The 15589-nt window shown below is 41.1% G+C and overlaps 1 protein-coding gene across 2 annotated transcripts in view; it reads right to left on the reverse strand.

The window, feature by feature from the left end:
* The window catches only part of TPK1 (thiamin pyrophosphokinase 1), a 268355-nt gene that overhangs the window by 250879 nt on the left and 1887 nt on the right, over positions 1-15589 (reverse strand). The gene's annotated exons all lie outside the window — the stretch shown is intronic.

The following is a 15589-nucleotide window of genomic DNA, read 5'->3' on the forward strand; positions in this document are numbered from 1 at the left end:
TAAGGGGGGGAAAAATATTATGCTTTTAGCAGCAGAGTTCTGTTAAATGTCACTTTGGACAGGACTTTCATGATTCATCTGCTTCCAGGACACATGTAATAAGGCCAATAACTTGGTTCTTTAGCTCCTTTTCCCTCCCCAAACACCCATATTTACAATAATGATTTAAAAGATGGACTGAATAAATGCCGTAGCAACAGTAACATTCCCAGTTGAAATACAGCCTGTCGCACTGCACTGCCCTACAAAAATCACACAACTGTAGTTTGGAGCTGGAAAACACCAGTTATTCCGTTACTGTTTCCTATCTCCCTCTATTTCCCTTTTTTATTCCCCTGTATTACCTGTGAATTCCCACACCAATTCCTTTGCCTGCAAACAGCRTCAACTTGTAACACTGATTGTATCAACTTTCCTCACAACTAAATGCTTACAGGGAAAAAAAATGAATGCAACAATAAAAATGCTAATTGAGAAAGTTTTGGGAAAGATGCTGCAGACAATACAACTACATGCACAGGAAATTAATTCTGTAGATGATGTGGAAAAGATGGCTTATAAAGTTAACGAGATATTACTTAAGGCAAGAGAAACAATTAGGCTATTAACAGTGAAGACAGAGCAAACATTTTGCCATCAAATATAATGAAACTAATTAAAAGTGAAACGAAAATTAAGACATGAATATGAAAACAAAGTCAAACAACATAAAAGGCGAAAGTTAGATTATAAAAATCCAATCCACTCAAAACATGTCACATGTAGAAGAACATGGAGAGAATGTAGTTTCCTGGGATTTTTATTTATTTTTCCCACTTTTTTTTTTTTTAAATTAGCCTTAAGCATCTGAAAATTGAAAGATCCCTCTTCCTTCAGGTGTGATTTGCCTTTTTTAAGAATAAAAAGATTTTATGTGTACAAGGAACAAAATAAAAGGCTGGAGTATAACAGCAAACAGAGAAAGCTGGCAAAGCAGTAAGCAGTGCCATGCATTTATCTAATCGTTCTGACAGTGTCTGCTGTTTAAAAGGGTAGATTCTTACCTAAGACATGCTRCAGGCATATGGAACAATACAGCTGTAGAAAACTATTGGCATTAGCTTAGATTGCCTTACAAAATACTCTTATGATAGTATAAAGGCATGACAGATGCCAGACCTAATTCCGGTAGTACTTACATTATTAGTCTTATTCACCTAACTTCAAAAAGAACTTACAAAGCTTGTTTTYATGCTTTGGACAGCCGCACAGGGACAGTCCAGGCCCCCTGTTTGCAGAGAGGCTTTGGGAAGAGAAMTCAGGCTCTGCGTAGTCTCAAGATGCCTCAGTCCAAAGCATCTGTGAGAGCTGTTGGAATTTTCAGTGCTTTCTGTTAAGCCATGCCATATATCTGAAAACCCTAAGGTCACTAYACACCTTCTTCAAAATCTCTTAAAACTTGCCTGGTGCCACTAAGCCTACAGATACAGAAGAGCGGTTAAGCAGTTTGTGTGTTGTAATTGCCTCTTACAGAGCTGACTGTACTTGTCTCACTTTTATTTGGTGCTTCCCCCTTGCTGCTACRTGTAGTTTGTCTTAAATAACTTAGCTGTTGCCTTAAACTAATGTGTAAACTGTTTTGAATACGAATCATTTAACTATTATATGTTAATTTCCACTGGCCTGGAGCAAAGGGCCCCATCTTTGAGGCCACATTTCAATGCTAATATAAAGTTTTAATTACATTTTTATAGTCACCAAAACACTCAGAGGAGGACGAGAGTTCCTCGTGCTCAGAATAGGATAACGAGATAATGGAATGTCTTAGGATATCTTCCAGAAACAAGGGGAAGGAGGGAAGAAATACAGAATGAAATAACAGCCTAAAAGCAAAGTTTCTAATTGCAGAACATGCAATGAAATAATAACTCCTCTCCTTTTATTAAAAGTGTCCCCTTTGAACAAGTTGGGGCAGCGTCTGCATAACATCAAGAAGACATACAATGTCAGATAAAATAATTGCTTAATAACGAAGTGTTGATCAGTCTGTTCTCAAGGGAAAACTAATACGCGTTTGCTCACTAATGAGCTTTTTCATTCCCTGTGAATAGGCAGCCTATACATTTATTCTGCATGTGACAACGACCAGGCSAGGCCTCCCTCTTGGGAAGCAAGGAATGGCCGTTTCCTTGCCCAGGGGAGGCTCCAGCGGCAGCTGCAGGCCGGCTGGCAGGGGCAGGAGCGCCCACACGCGCTGCAGGGGCCCGGGAGGGCCAGGGCCCCACGGCGGGTGTCGCACCCGGGCCAGGGCATCACAGCGCCCGGGATATTCACCCCTGGGCACCTACCGGCAGCGAAAAGGTAACAATGCTAGTGTGGAGTGTTTTTAAGCACCCTTCCCATTACATTTAATGGAAGGTATACATTTAAATCCCCTTTGATTTCACAGAAGAACCCAGCAACAGCCTGAGTAGGTCTAGCAAACAGAGAAAACTACTTGCAAAGCAACTCCTTAAAGGACCATATCTATTTTACTGCAATCTAATAGAAGACCCCTCTCTCTCTTGCTTCTGTAAGAATTAAAATATGGAGTAAGTCAAATATTAAAGAAGTGATTTAACTTTCATCAAACAAAATACACACTAACAGCAGAGGATGACATGTGGAGAACTACCCCCATGAGTCTTGTGCTACATGCATTGCCTCAACTGCTCGGTCAGACCTCATTCAGGTCCTATTAGGTTTACTTTGGTTTTATCTAAGCTCTGCTTAGTGAGCTGCTTTCATAATACAAACTGGAGCCCATAAAGGGATTTCCATACTGTGATTCATGCCTTCAAATAAACCTTCTCAGGGCACAAGGTAAAAGCGTCGCTTAACTCTGAACACTCCTATTTAAAACACCAGGTGGAATCGCTCCTCTCTAGCGCAGACTCTTCCAATCCAGCAGTGCTACTTCTAGGCAACCTCCTTTTTATTCCTAGTAATTGGTTCTACCAAAGCATAAGACCATTTTGTTTTCACGTTCTGAATTTGTTCAGTTGCATCTTCTTTTTGGGGTCCCCTAGGTAAGGAAGCACTAGATCGGCAATGCCTTTGACTTCATTTCCAGGGAAATCAAACGCTCTGTGTCAGAGCGTACAGGATTAGAAGACTTAGCCCAGTAACTCTGAGATGGAGTTAAGCAAGCTGTACGCTCACTGGAGCCCACTCACAAACCCAAATGGAGCTGGCTACATTCTGTAAAAAGCGAATGACATTTAGGCTTTCCTCAACAGGTCTAGTTAGGTCTGATACACATATATTCACACTCAAATTCACACAGAAACCCAAAAGGTTATTTTCTATTTTTTTCCCACATATACTTTCTCTGAGAGAGCTATGAATCTAAACCTTCAAGAAGAGATGCTACTGGTGCTACTAATGTATCTCCTCTCAGCAGCTGCACAGTTATTAAAAAAAATCAAAGTTACAATCTTCAGTACAGAAACTCTAATATCTCAGTCTGCTCAATCTCACTTTTATTTGTGGTTGACAAAATCTTAATTACCTAAATGGAATAAAGCCCCCCCAGAAGGCCTTTATTTGTAATACTACCAACCTAATAACATCAATAGCACTTTCAATACTTTTCAAACAGGTTGAGGATTGTTAAAATAAGTTTCACACATGGGAGATACTCTAGCAAAGCAAATTTGCTGAAGAGTTTTAGTGAGAAGCTAAAGGTCACCTACAAAGACATACCATACCCAGCACAATCTCACTGCGGGGGAGGAAACCCCGTAAGTCCTCCCTTCTTACTTTTAATCACAAAAGCAAAGCCTCTTCCGAGCTTATATAAACTGGACTCTTTTTTTTTGTTTGTTTGTTTTTTTTTTTTTTGTTTTTTTTTTGAACTAACAAAAATAAATCTTTGGTCAGTTGCATTTCTGCAATGGTCAATCTACTTCAGAAAAGAGGCTGGATTCTTCATTTAGACCCTAGATACTTTATGTTCTTAATATATTCTCAATCCAACCCCCCAAAAAGCTATTTTTTTCTATATCACATCTGTGCAAACATGTTCACACAGATGATGATTACACTCTGTTGGACGCAGAGGCCACCACACAGCAGCAATGAGGTTTTTGTAAACAGTTCAGGGTTGCTTTTCAAAGCAAAGAACATTAACTTGAAATCCACAATTAACAAGAAAAATTTTTTTAAAAAATCCTAGTAATTACACTTCAAAGCCTGTAAACATTGTATTTTCAAAAACTTATCAATTCATATATGAGAAATAGTAGCACTACAAGGTTAGAAACTTTCTCAACATCATGCAACACTGGATTCAGGATAAGAATTCAAATATCTTTGGTTTCCTGACACCTGGAAATGCATAAACTAAAAAAAAATGCTCCTTTCTACTGTTCACTGAATACAAGGGCCTTTCCCAGAGATACTCGCCTAAAGGTGGAACAATCAACAACTGGAATGTTCAAAAAAACAGAAACTGTCTTCAGCTATGAAAAAACAAGAAACGGCTGGCTACAAAGAGAGAAACTCCGTACAACACTGTACAGAATGGCTGAGGTAAAAACAAACTTGAATGAACRTCAGCAGAGAGTGCAGGAAAATTTCCTGCTATATGAATTATATATATTATATGAGAACTTCCTACTTGTACAACACCGAGATGTCAACAATTCAGACAAATATCAGGGAAGATCACATGAACRAAAGTGAAGTGTTTTCTGAGCAAAATGTTCTTAGCTCTTTTRGAAGCCCTGTATAAATTTAGTGATCTTCAAAATCTGTTTGGCAGATATCCAAGTTGCTTGAGCTGCTGGTTCTTYAGGCTGCCAGTGCTGTAAGGAAAACCTCCACCCAGGCTCTGAACCCTTCCATGCTGAACAATTCAGCCAGAAGGTTCCTCTCTGCAAGACGAGACTGCCCGGTGTTCAAGAAGAACCGCCTCCTGTCATTGTCATGTCTCAGGATCCAGCACAGGCATCCTSATAGGGTATCAGGGTGCTACAATAAAATAATATATTTGAACTAAATTCCTGAAGTGTAAAGCTGCACATAAATCCCTTCCCTATTTATATTCTTCTGCATTATACTCAGAGGAACTTACTTTGTTGGCCTCTATAACCTACCCTAAGTATCTCGCCTTGTTCCTCGCTGCCTTATCCCGCAGCTCTGACAACATCATTTTAGGACTTGGTGCCAACGCTAGCACATTTCAAGCCTTAAATTCATTCAGCTCATGTTCCACCCTCACAGGAGACTGGCTATTTACTTCTATCCTCTAAGGGAGCCCATAGCATGAATGACAAAATGTCAAGAATAATTAGAAAAGTTAGTTTTATGCCCCCAAAGAACAAAAYGTCTTCTTTGTCCTCTCAGGCAGGGTGTTGTTTTTCACCAAAAAACAACAAAAACAATGGCCTTTGGCATCCATCAAATAAATTCCAGTATGCATATCATTTAGAGGCTACTTGTATTTATTCTTGCACCTTGCTCCATTTGCTTTCTCTCTGTTTCTTGACATTACCTTCAGTGCCCTTTGCAGTCACAGCCTACTGCAAGAGTGGTAGCAGAGCAGAGCAGCAGAGCAGCTGCTTGATTCAAAACCCCTATTTGCTTCCCTAAGGAATTCACCTACAACTTCTGCTATTCCAGACTATTCACCAACCTTCCAGTTTAGCAGCTCAGCTCAGAAAACACCCTTCCCAGTCTCCTCCAGCTCTTCCCCCCTTTGCCATCTCCAGATGTGTTTTATTTCTACGAAGCAAATGGTATGAACTACTAACCACTGGCACTGACACCCCTATCTAGGATCTGGAATAAACTACAATTCCAGAGAGATAGTTAAGCATAATTCACATMATTAGCCCAGCTATTTCTTCATGCAGTGTACCAGGGAAAAGATCTTAATGCCACTGTCTTTTGCTAATTGTTTCTGTCTTCAAGGGGAGGAAAAGTTAACCTAACTGTTGTACTTCAAACCACTGGGAATGCTCTGTGTTGAGGCACACGTTCTCATCAGAGATTTCACGATTGTATAAACTGCACTGACAACATGGTTCGTCTCCATGAGGACATTCATAAAAATAATTTTCTTAGTACAAAGTTGAACTAGAGAAATTCTGCAGCAGAAGCATTCGCCTGTGCTTTCTTACCCTCAGAAAACGATCCTCCTGACTTTTCAAAAAATTAASAGCCAACTTCTCTAAGGTTTGACGTCCTACTTTTGGGCCATCCAGAGAAAATAGATTCCCACAAAACTCCCGCTGTAGTCTCTACCGGCCACTTCTATCTCTTTTGAAAATACAAAAGATAATCTGTAAACTTTAGCCATAAGGGTAAGGTAATCTCYCCAAATCTGAAAAAATATCAAGTCCCAATTAGCAGCAGTACAGAAGCTGATGAAGTTAATTCAGGGACAGATGTCACTTTCTGGCAAACCCARGGTAATTTCCGAGCAGGTTTCACTCTGTATTTCCGATTTTTTTGAGTTTCACACCTCRTACCACTTCTCATACATTTGTATGCTTTTGGTGTCATCTGGGATTTTGCTAAAAACARTGTTTGGACAAATACTTTTACTGTGCTGCAGCAGAAAGCACACAACACTTTACTGCCTGATAAACTCAAAACCCGGGAGTGCCTCCTCCTCACGTGAGGACTCCCAAGCAAGCTACGGTGATYGACTGCGTGAGAAGGAGCCCGCCCCAAGTGGCCAGGCCTGCAGTACCTGCTGGGCATACAGAAAGCTCGCTCTGACTCTACACACATGGCCCTTAAACACATCTCAGCCTCCTAGACCTCCTTACAGCCAAGACCATCTGCCCCCAAAACTTCCTCAGCCCCAAAGTAGAAYCAGGTCTATCTGCATGATTGATTCCTTTTTGCCTACTCTTAAACTTTGGCCCTGTGGCTGGGACAATTTTTCCACGCAGATAACCTTGGCAGCTAAAATCTCTTTCACTGAGCAGGTCACCAGTCTCTCCCTGCAAAACTCTTCTCTTTCTATAGTTTCTTTTACTCAAGAAAAGAAATAAAAACTTAGAACTTTTGAACTCTTAGAAACTTGGAACTCTTTCAACTCAGTTGTAATTATGGAATGCATATTTTCCATATGCATTGCCATAGGGAAAAAAAAAAAGATTAAACTATTGAAAGATATTTATACAGAGAAAACAGCAACAAAGGGTTCAGACTACAGAACTGTAACTTTATAAACTCATGCAAAAACATTCCCAGCTCTTCTTCTGGCTGCCTAAATTTACATATCCTCTGTGCTGTTCTAATTTACATTTATTTGGGCTGTACAACTGCATTATTTTAGAGTTCAGTCCCTTTGTTAGTACTCTGAAGCCTTTACATTTATTCAGTTCCAGCTTATTCTCAAAGGAAACTGGCTATTTATTTCAGTAAATGTATTCAGTAAATGTAAATCTGGGTGAGAAACGGAATACTTGGGCATAATGTTGTATAAGTTCATCCCCTCTGCTGTCCAAATTCAAGCTTTTTCTTCCCCCTCATGGGATTCACAATTATAATATTTATAGATAAATAAGGCTAGAGTCTATGGAAATAGTTCTAAAGCTTTTGATAGCTCACAGGAACCAGCAGTAAATCCAGCACACTGTGTAGCATAGTTTTATTGCAATCAGTTCTGCTGCTGCCCAAGCACTACAGCCAAGCACTAGAGTGAGTGGAGTTCTCTGAACTGCATTGCCAGAGACGTGAAATCTGCTCCCAYAGCTCAAATACTTCCTGTGGAACCTGAGACCAATCACCTGAGACTGCAGTATCCCAAGCCAAACCGGTTCCTTTCCTTTCCCATTAGTCTTGCCCTGTCTGCTTGAACAGTAAGGAAGACTGTTCAAGACTCTTGTCTTTGGTAGACTAAGTGTTTCAGATTTATAGATTAGAACAACAGAAAAGATCACTCTGACAATCTGSTCTTGGTCTTTCATGATAGCCTGAAACTCACTCTTGTTTGAAGTGAATGATACCTCTAAAATTGAAACAAATGAAGAAACCAACTTTCTCTAGGTAAAATGACCGAAGAGTTTGATTACCCTCCTCCCTGCCAAAAAGCTGTCCCTAGGTCAAGTATGAATTTGGCTGGCTCAGATGTCCAACCTCTGTGTTTTGTGATGCCTTTGCCTGCCTGMCAAAATACAGCTCCCCTCAACGCTAGTATAAATAATAAATGAAAATGTAATATCTAAAAAGCAGAGCTCTGTAACTGCCCCCCGGGACAGCGCAACACCTCCTTGCCAGAGCAAGCTGCCATGAGAAGCTTTGGGCAGCATGTGTGCCACCAAGTAGCTGTGGTGACACCCCGTTTAAGTGTCCCCTCTCACACCATCTGCACTGCAGGGCCACGACGCCGCACTCATCACTCCCTGTCCTCCCAGGGGAAGCCACAGGGTGAGCAAGAACTGCCCCAAGAGTTCGCGCTGCCTCAACTGAAAGAGCAGCCCACCGCAGCGCGAGGAGGGATGGAGAGCTGGGCCACAGCACAACGCTCTGGCCACGTCCCTGTCCGAAACCCCTGTGCAGGGTGGCAGGGAGGGCACAGAAGGTGTATTTTTCTTTCAGCACTGCTGTGTTGCTCCTCTAAGTTGACAGGACCATTGTCCTCCCTGTATCACTGGGCTTCCACCAGCAGCTTTGTCAATGCAACTATGGCAGTTTTAAGTGCTTTTTTTTCCCCTCCCCACTTTTTTTCTAACAGTCCCAGATGAGAAAGCCAAGTGTTATTAAGCRGAGCTACCTTTCTACTGAATTAAAGGGCTTTGCAAGTACAAAAATATGTATCTGTGACCTTGCAAYGGGGTGAAAAACTAAGATGGAAGAAAGACCTCCATAGGCTCAAGCACTAAACCTTGGTTTAACACAGCAGCCAGGTTAACAGAGCAGCAGCACTAGCTCTGACCAATACATAAAAAGAACAGAAGGTTTTTTTCTGCATTTCTAAAGGAAAAACCCGGAAACACATAAGATCAAGAAAGAACATCTAATATCACTCATTTTCGTTCTCTGYAAAGATGTAAACCCCTCATTTAAATTCACTGCCCACTGCTACTGAAGTAATTAGAAATACTAATTTATGTCAGGATGAGGCTTGAACTGCAAAGTCCGTGTATTATACATCACAGACAGAGTGGATTTGGAGCAAAGAAATAAGAGTTAACTGGAAGATACTCTCCAAAACAGCAGAATATGYCAGCACCCTATAATGACAGGACTGCAGATAATGCTTTTTATTGAAGTCCTTAAAGCAATTTGTGAAGATAGTAAGTATCATTAGACCAGTCTCTTGCTGCAACAACTCTTGCTGCAGCAGTCTTTCAGGACAACTCATGTAGAAAAGCTGGAAAGCCAAATGCTAAGTTGTTCTTTAAAAGTTTCCTCAATATTGCCTTATTATTATTATTATTTAAATCATACTCCCTTTTTGGGAGCTTTAACGGTAAATTTCCAACCGCAACAGCAAGTAGTGATGTGGAGTCAGATATTTTCATAACAGAACTCAAACAATCCTGCTCCCCTCAAATCTGGAGATCAGGAAATGAGGTGAGCCTCARGGAGCCCAGCTGCCCAAGCAGCAGATCCACACGTACGAGGCCCTCAAGCCACCCCCCTTAGTACCTGTCCTGTTCCTGACTCACAGCATAACCCCCTAGGCAGGATTTTGTTAAGTTGAGCTGGTAACTGTGCAGGTAAGGTGGTTCACAAGGGRACAAGTAAAGCTGCTGTGCTTTACGCTGCTCATTTCCAGAAGCGAAAGTCCTGCCTGTGTCGCATTACATGCGTTTGGTTGCAGAGTTAGGCCAGACCAAGAGCTTGAGGTGTGTGAGCATTACCGATATGCATGTCAAAATCTACTGTACAGACCYTGCTTCAGCCTTCAGGATTTTCCCACACAGAAATGTCTTGCCAAGCATGCACAATCTCCAACAGAAGCACTTGGAGACCCACTCTGCATTTATGCAGCTGTTCTGTGACACCAATCAACCTCGGGAAAGTTTCAAGTGATTTAAGTGGCACCATCTGCCAAACAACTGCCTAGCTGTRGTTACAGCCTAGCATCTTTTTAGCTCATCCTGAAGCACAGGAGTTTCAGTCTAGCTTCACACCTGTGCTGCACTTCAGAATCTTGCTTGCCACGGCTATATCAGCTACGAACATGAATCAGAAGCCAATCCTGCTCACCTAAACAAAGCCTGCCCCAAAACAAAGCCTCAATTCATAAAACAAACCCCCAAATTTGACTGACATATTAGTCTTACAGAAGCAAAACTGTGCTTTCATTTAACAGTGCTTGACATACTTATGTCACGTATRTAAGCAGAGGTTGGTGCAGGGTGGAGGAATACATCTCTTTACAGACTTTGTCAGGCCTCTCCCAGACAGGTGCAMAAACACAAACTGACGCTGGGATAGAAGCCAAAGCTTTTCTAGATGAGCTCTTGCAGCCCAAAGCTTTGAAACATCAGCTTTTTCAGTCTTTTAGAGCAGAACTACTAAACCAAAACCAATCTCCTCCCAAAATATGCAGAGATTTTTTTTTTTTTTTTAAATAAAGGCACTTCACATATCTGTCAAAAACTAGCATGCGCACACACACACACACACACACACACTGAACTATTCCCAAATTGGTTTTTGATGTCCAGGATAAGATCAATCTTGAGGAAAGCACAGATGGGGGGGAGGAAAAAAAGGAGACTACAATAAAACAAAGAATAAATAAAACAAAATCTAAATCAGCAGACACAACTAAGGGGATGGGTAAGGGGACGGGTCCTGCCCACACTGAGCTCACTGGCTCATCCCCCATGGGGTGCAGTTGGCTCCTCTCGCTCCAGCCTTTGCAGCAAGCAGAGCTGGCAGACAATCCAACACCACAAGCTTCGAAGGGTCAACGTAGGCTCTCAGAGAATTCAACTTCCCTTCAAAATACAATGCAAAACCAGTCACCAGAAGGCTCCAACCGCAACTGCATGCARGACAACAGCTTTAATTGAAGAACGATTCGAAACCTAGCATACAGCTCAACAAATGCTCCTGTAGTGACTCAAAAAACATTCAAAGAGAAACAACTAATTGTTCTTTTTCAACTTTAAAACACGTAGCAATAGTTCTAGTTGAGTTAGCACTGCAGGACACTATGTAACTTCTCATGTTTGCAGTGATCAGAGAAAGGAAAGGCAGCAAACCATACCATATGCAGGTGCACACGAGCAGTCTTTCTGGCCCATTTGTTGTATTTTGTACTGYGAAAGAACTGTCGCTGGAGCTTTTTCCCTCCTTTTTAAAAACATGTTCTCCATCATTGTTTAGAAAGTAGTGCAGATTTTTATTGCACCACACAGAAACAACTTCTTTAACTAAGTAGTRTTTTTGTCAGAGTAAGTCACTAGTTTACAGTACTGTTTGTAAAGGCCCTAGCCTTATATCCATCCCAGTAAATACATCATTTGTGAAATCCCTTGAAAATCAGCTCAKGAATAGAGAGCTGTTGGCTTGTTGCTAGGTGTTTGGGTTTCTGCATTTGAGGTTTGTTTTGTTAAGAGACTGATTTCACATTTTACTATGGATCCCGACACTTGCTGCAGAGATTAATATTTGAGTAAAATCTTATGATGTTCAAATCTAAAACAGATCTATGAATCCTGTGTTCAGGATTTATTATTTTGGACCTTGAAAMACTTGAAGTCTGTGTGTACTATGTTTTCTCCTGTATAAATAAGCTGCCTCTTTTCCTTGTTTCATATTCAATATGTCCATAAATCAGACTTAAATCAGTTTTGCAAAACACTAAGAGTTTCTTCTGTTGTTGTTCACTTCCAGAAAGAAAACCTAGCACAAATATAATATACACRCACACATAGATCTGAGATATTTTCAAAGTTGCTGTAAAAGTACTAAAATACCATAAGAGCTAGCCTGAGAGAAGCAATGAAAACAAAGTAAATARTAATAAAAAAGTCAAGATTTTTCTGTTATTTCTGGTCCTTTTTTTAGGATTAATAATGTCTTTTTCTTCAAACACTGTCATCTTCAAATGGTTTCTAGCTGCCCTGCGCAAATTTAACAGGATACAAAAAATAYGAACATTTTGGCATCTAGAATAAATCTATTTCCCACGTTCTTATCTGCACGGGATGTCGCGGGAAAAAGCACTACAGGGTATGTTAAAAGGCCAGCTAGTTAATTCTCCAGTGTTCAGGCTGGACTTGCTACACCTAAGTGACTCCTCAGAGTGCTACTGGAAGCCTCCATTGCTGGGAACTTCCAAGCTTTTCCAGGAGGAATTCACTCCAGTGCTTCCTTACCTGTGCAAGGTTTAATCAAGGTGAGCTTTCATCTCAGAGGCTCCAATGACATTCCTGCTCTTATACTCAGTTCTTTCTAGTGTCACCTCAGCCCCCTCTGTCACTATATTCCCATCTAACCAAGTCATCCCTGGTAACATTTTTCAGTGAGATTCAGTGAGATTAGGTGGGCTCAATCACAGCTTCTGATTGATTTGATTTGCTCAAAACTTTACTAGCCTGACCCAACTGCAATCACAGAAAAACTAAGCAATTGCAAAGCTATCCTAGAATCTGTGAATCCATCGTTTTCCATATACTTCTAGTGTTAAACAGCTAGTAAAATCAGATTGATTTCCCAATCCCGTAACCCTCCTGATTACTACTACAGAATTTTGTATACCAATCCATAAGAGGACACAGCATTGAGATCATGCAGGACTCTGGGGAAGGGTCACTTAAACAGTTATTGATGGTCCTGCTGGATCTTCTATTCTGAGGACTGGAGGTCATTCAGTGGATGGCAAAGATGTCACTATTTTATGTTTAAATCCTAATGGCCACTGAAAAGTGAACTTTAAGAAGGGGAATTTGAGCTCCAGGTATTTAAAATGGAACCTGGTGATATAACTCTTTCAGAAGCAACTTGTTGACGGTCAGTAACGTCTCTAGGAGAAGACAYAGAGTCAAATAGCAGAAAATTAAGCTTCCTGAGTGATGGAAGAACATCCACTGCGTATTGTTGCTACCTCTTATTCTCCTTCCCTTAAATTCAATGCAGAGTTTTATAGTCCCTTTACACAAAGAGACAACAATATATTTTCACATAATTCTGAAGCAGTCTTTGTCCTATCTCTCATGACACGCAGATGACCTTGCCTCAGTGTAATGAAGCTATAGCTTGAAAGCATCACAGGAGAAGAAAAAAGAGAGAAAATAAAGTTTAATTAAAGAAAAAAAAAAAAAAAAAAGAACTTACAGGCAGATTAGCTAGAGATATTCCAAAAATTACAAAGCCTTCGTCAGCATAACTGGATTTGATTCCAGATGGCTGTAAATAGCTACCTAAGATTTGGGGAGTTTTCTAGCCAGGACAAGAAATGTGCAAAGATGCTGCAYACTTTCTTGATAGATGCCTGTACTTTTGAGAAAGTATATATGATTTTATGCTTCCACAAACACCAAAKGAAGAAATAGGTAAGAGGCAGTTTCACTGCTACCTATGTGTGCCTTTTGCAGCTTGCAGCTGACTCCATCAACTAGCTCCCTATTTGCGAGCACGTTTTGGCACAGGACTGGGGAGAAAAAAAGGAATCGGCGCATTTGAAAAGCCCATCCTCCCTGTCCGTTACAAAACGCTCAACTCCCCTGAGCCCTCTGAGCCACAAAACAGWGCAGAAGGACCACGTGGGTTTCTGCTTTGCAGTCCCTCCTCCTCAGCAAGACAAGTTACTCCCTTCGGTCTTGGGTTTTTATGAGCCTAGGAAGATCTCCTCCTTCCGCATTGCGCTCCACTTGATAAAACCAAGAACAAACTGCACTTTTTAAGGATAGTGCAAGGCAAAAGAAAAGCATGAGCATGAAAACGTACAAAACCCAGCCATATTTTGGAACACAATTTGAGACATTCCCTGTTATGAAACACAGCTGAGTACACAGAGCTGGCATCCTGTACTACTAAAAAATTCCAAGTGGCATTGAGAGGTAACCTTCCTAGAGCATGTGGCAGTGTTCCCACTGCTAAGCAGTCAAAGCGGAGTATACGCAGCTCTTAAAGTTCACGGTATTATAAAAAAAACAGGAACGCTTGTCTCCGCATAAATGCCTGCAGCACAACCTGGGGCAAGCAGCAGGTGGCCGTGATTGTGCAAGAAAAGGATATAAGCAGCAGGAGGGAAAGGGCTAGTCCATCAAAGGATGCTCCAGAAAAAACACCCCTGCGACRATTCGCAGGCTGACGTTACTCATCGCCAGCCCTCCACAACTGCGTCACAGCCTCGGCCCGCGACGCTCCACCCGGCCCCTTCAGAGCAGCACGCAGGCCCTCAAAGAACTGCTCAGATGTCTTTTCATGGGGAAATACAAATACCTTTGTTTCGTGTTCAGTATTCAAACTGAGAGCTCCCACCTTTGCTTTTAGATTCGAACTTGTTACCTGTTCTGACCTATATTAAACAAATCAGTACAATTTGGAAGTGCACAGCACAGCTTTCTGTCCATTGCCCAGTGGTTTTAAATTGCWCTCTAGCTGTTTCACTGAATAATGCTCAAAATCTCTCCCGCTCTGAGTGTATTCAGTTAAAACAGCAGTTCCCAAACTCCTCAGGCCTCAATCAGGTACTGCATAGGTTGATGCAAAATCCAGCATCTCAATAAGATCTCACTCTAACTACACTGATTAAAAATACAGAAGTACATGTAGCCCTGAAATTCCAAATCAGGCATCTAACACTAGCTTCATACACCCCTACGTACTTATTCTGTTGTTGCAAAGGTCAGCATTGTAACCTCTGAACGTCCTAAGAAAGATAAAAAGCAACTAATAACTGTCACACGTAGTTGGAAAGCCTTTCACTCTCCCTCTCACAGTTTGCCACCGTCTTAGCACATAGTTTTAAAAAGTGATCAGAAATATTATATACTGCATRAACCCTCACGAAGATCTGCAGTAAYTCAAAGCCCTTKCAAGTTTATTCTGTAACCTCAGATCTAGTTGGGAAGATGTGTCATGTTCTACACAAATTTAGATACTTGAGTATATATCCCACTGAAACTAACAAAGRCAACAACTACTCGCAGACCTTCAAGAAGAATTGAGGAGCCCCAATTTATCTACCATTTTCRAAAAACCTTAGCTTTGAGCTCCAAAAGTGGGTTTCTAAATGGCAAAATTATCATATCAGCCTGTTCATCCTTGCATACCTTGAGCGGTCTACACTTATCCAAAATGCTGGTAATGAGGCCTGCAATGATGTCGATGTGGGCTTTGGATGCAGCACCACAGTGCCTTTCACATGCATGCCCTCCCGCACAGCCAAGCTCAAACACGTGCACGGGCTATTCGTTTTGATGCGGCAAACCTCTGGCAATCCAGCTGAAGCCTCTGCCCTGGCAAGGCTGGGGGCCAGCTAAAACCCATACACAAAAATCCCAAGCCTTCAAAGGCCAACCTGACATAACTTGAAAGGAGAAGGGATAAAATAAAATAAAATAAAATAAAATAAAATAAAATAAAATAAAATAAAATAAAATAAAATAAAATAAAATAAAATAAAATAAAATAAAATAAA

The sequence above is a fragment of the Nothoprocta perdicaria genome, unplaced genomic scaffold (genome assembly GCF_003342845.1).
Source record: "Nothoprocta perdicaria isolate Ctin4 unplaced genomic scaffold, notPer1 scaffold_192, whole genome shotgun sequence".
NCBI lineage: Eukaryota > Metazoa > Chordata > Aves > Tinamiformes > Tinamidae > Nothoprocta > Nothoprocta perdicaria.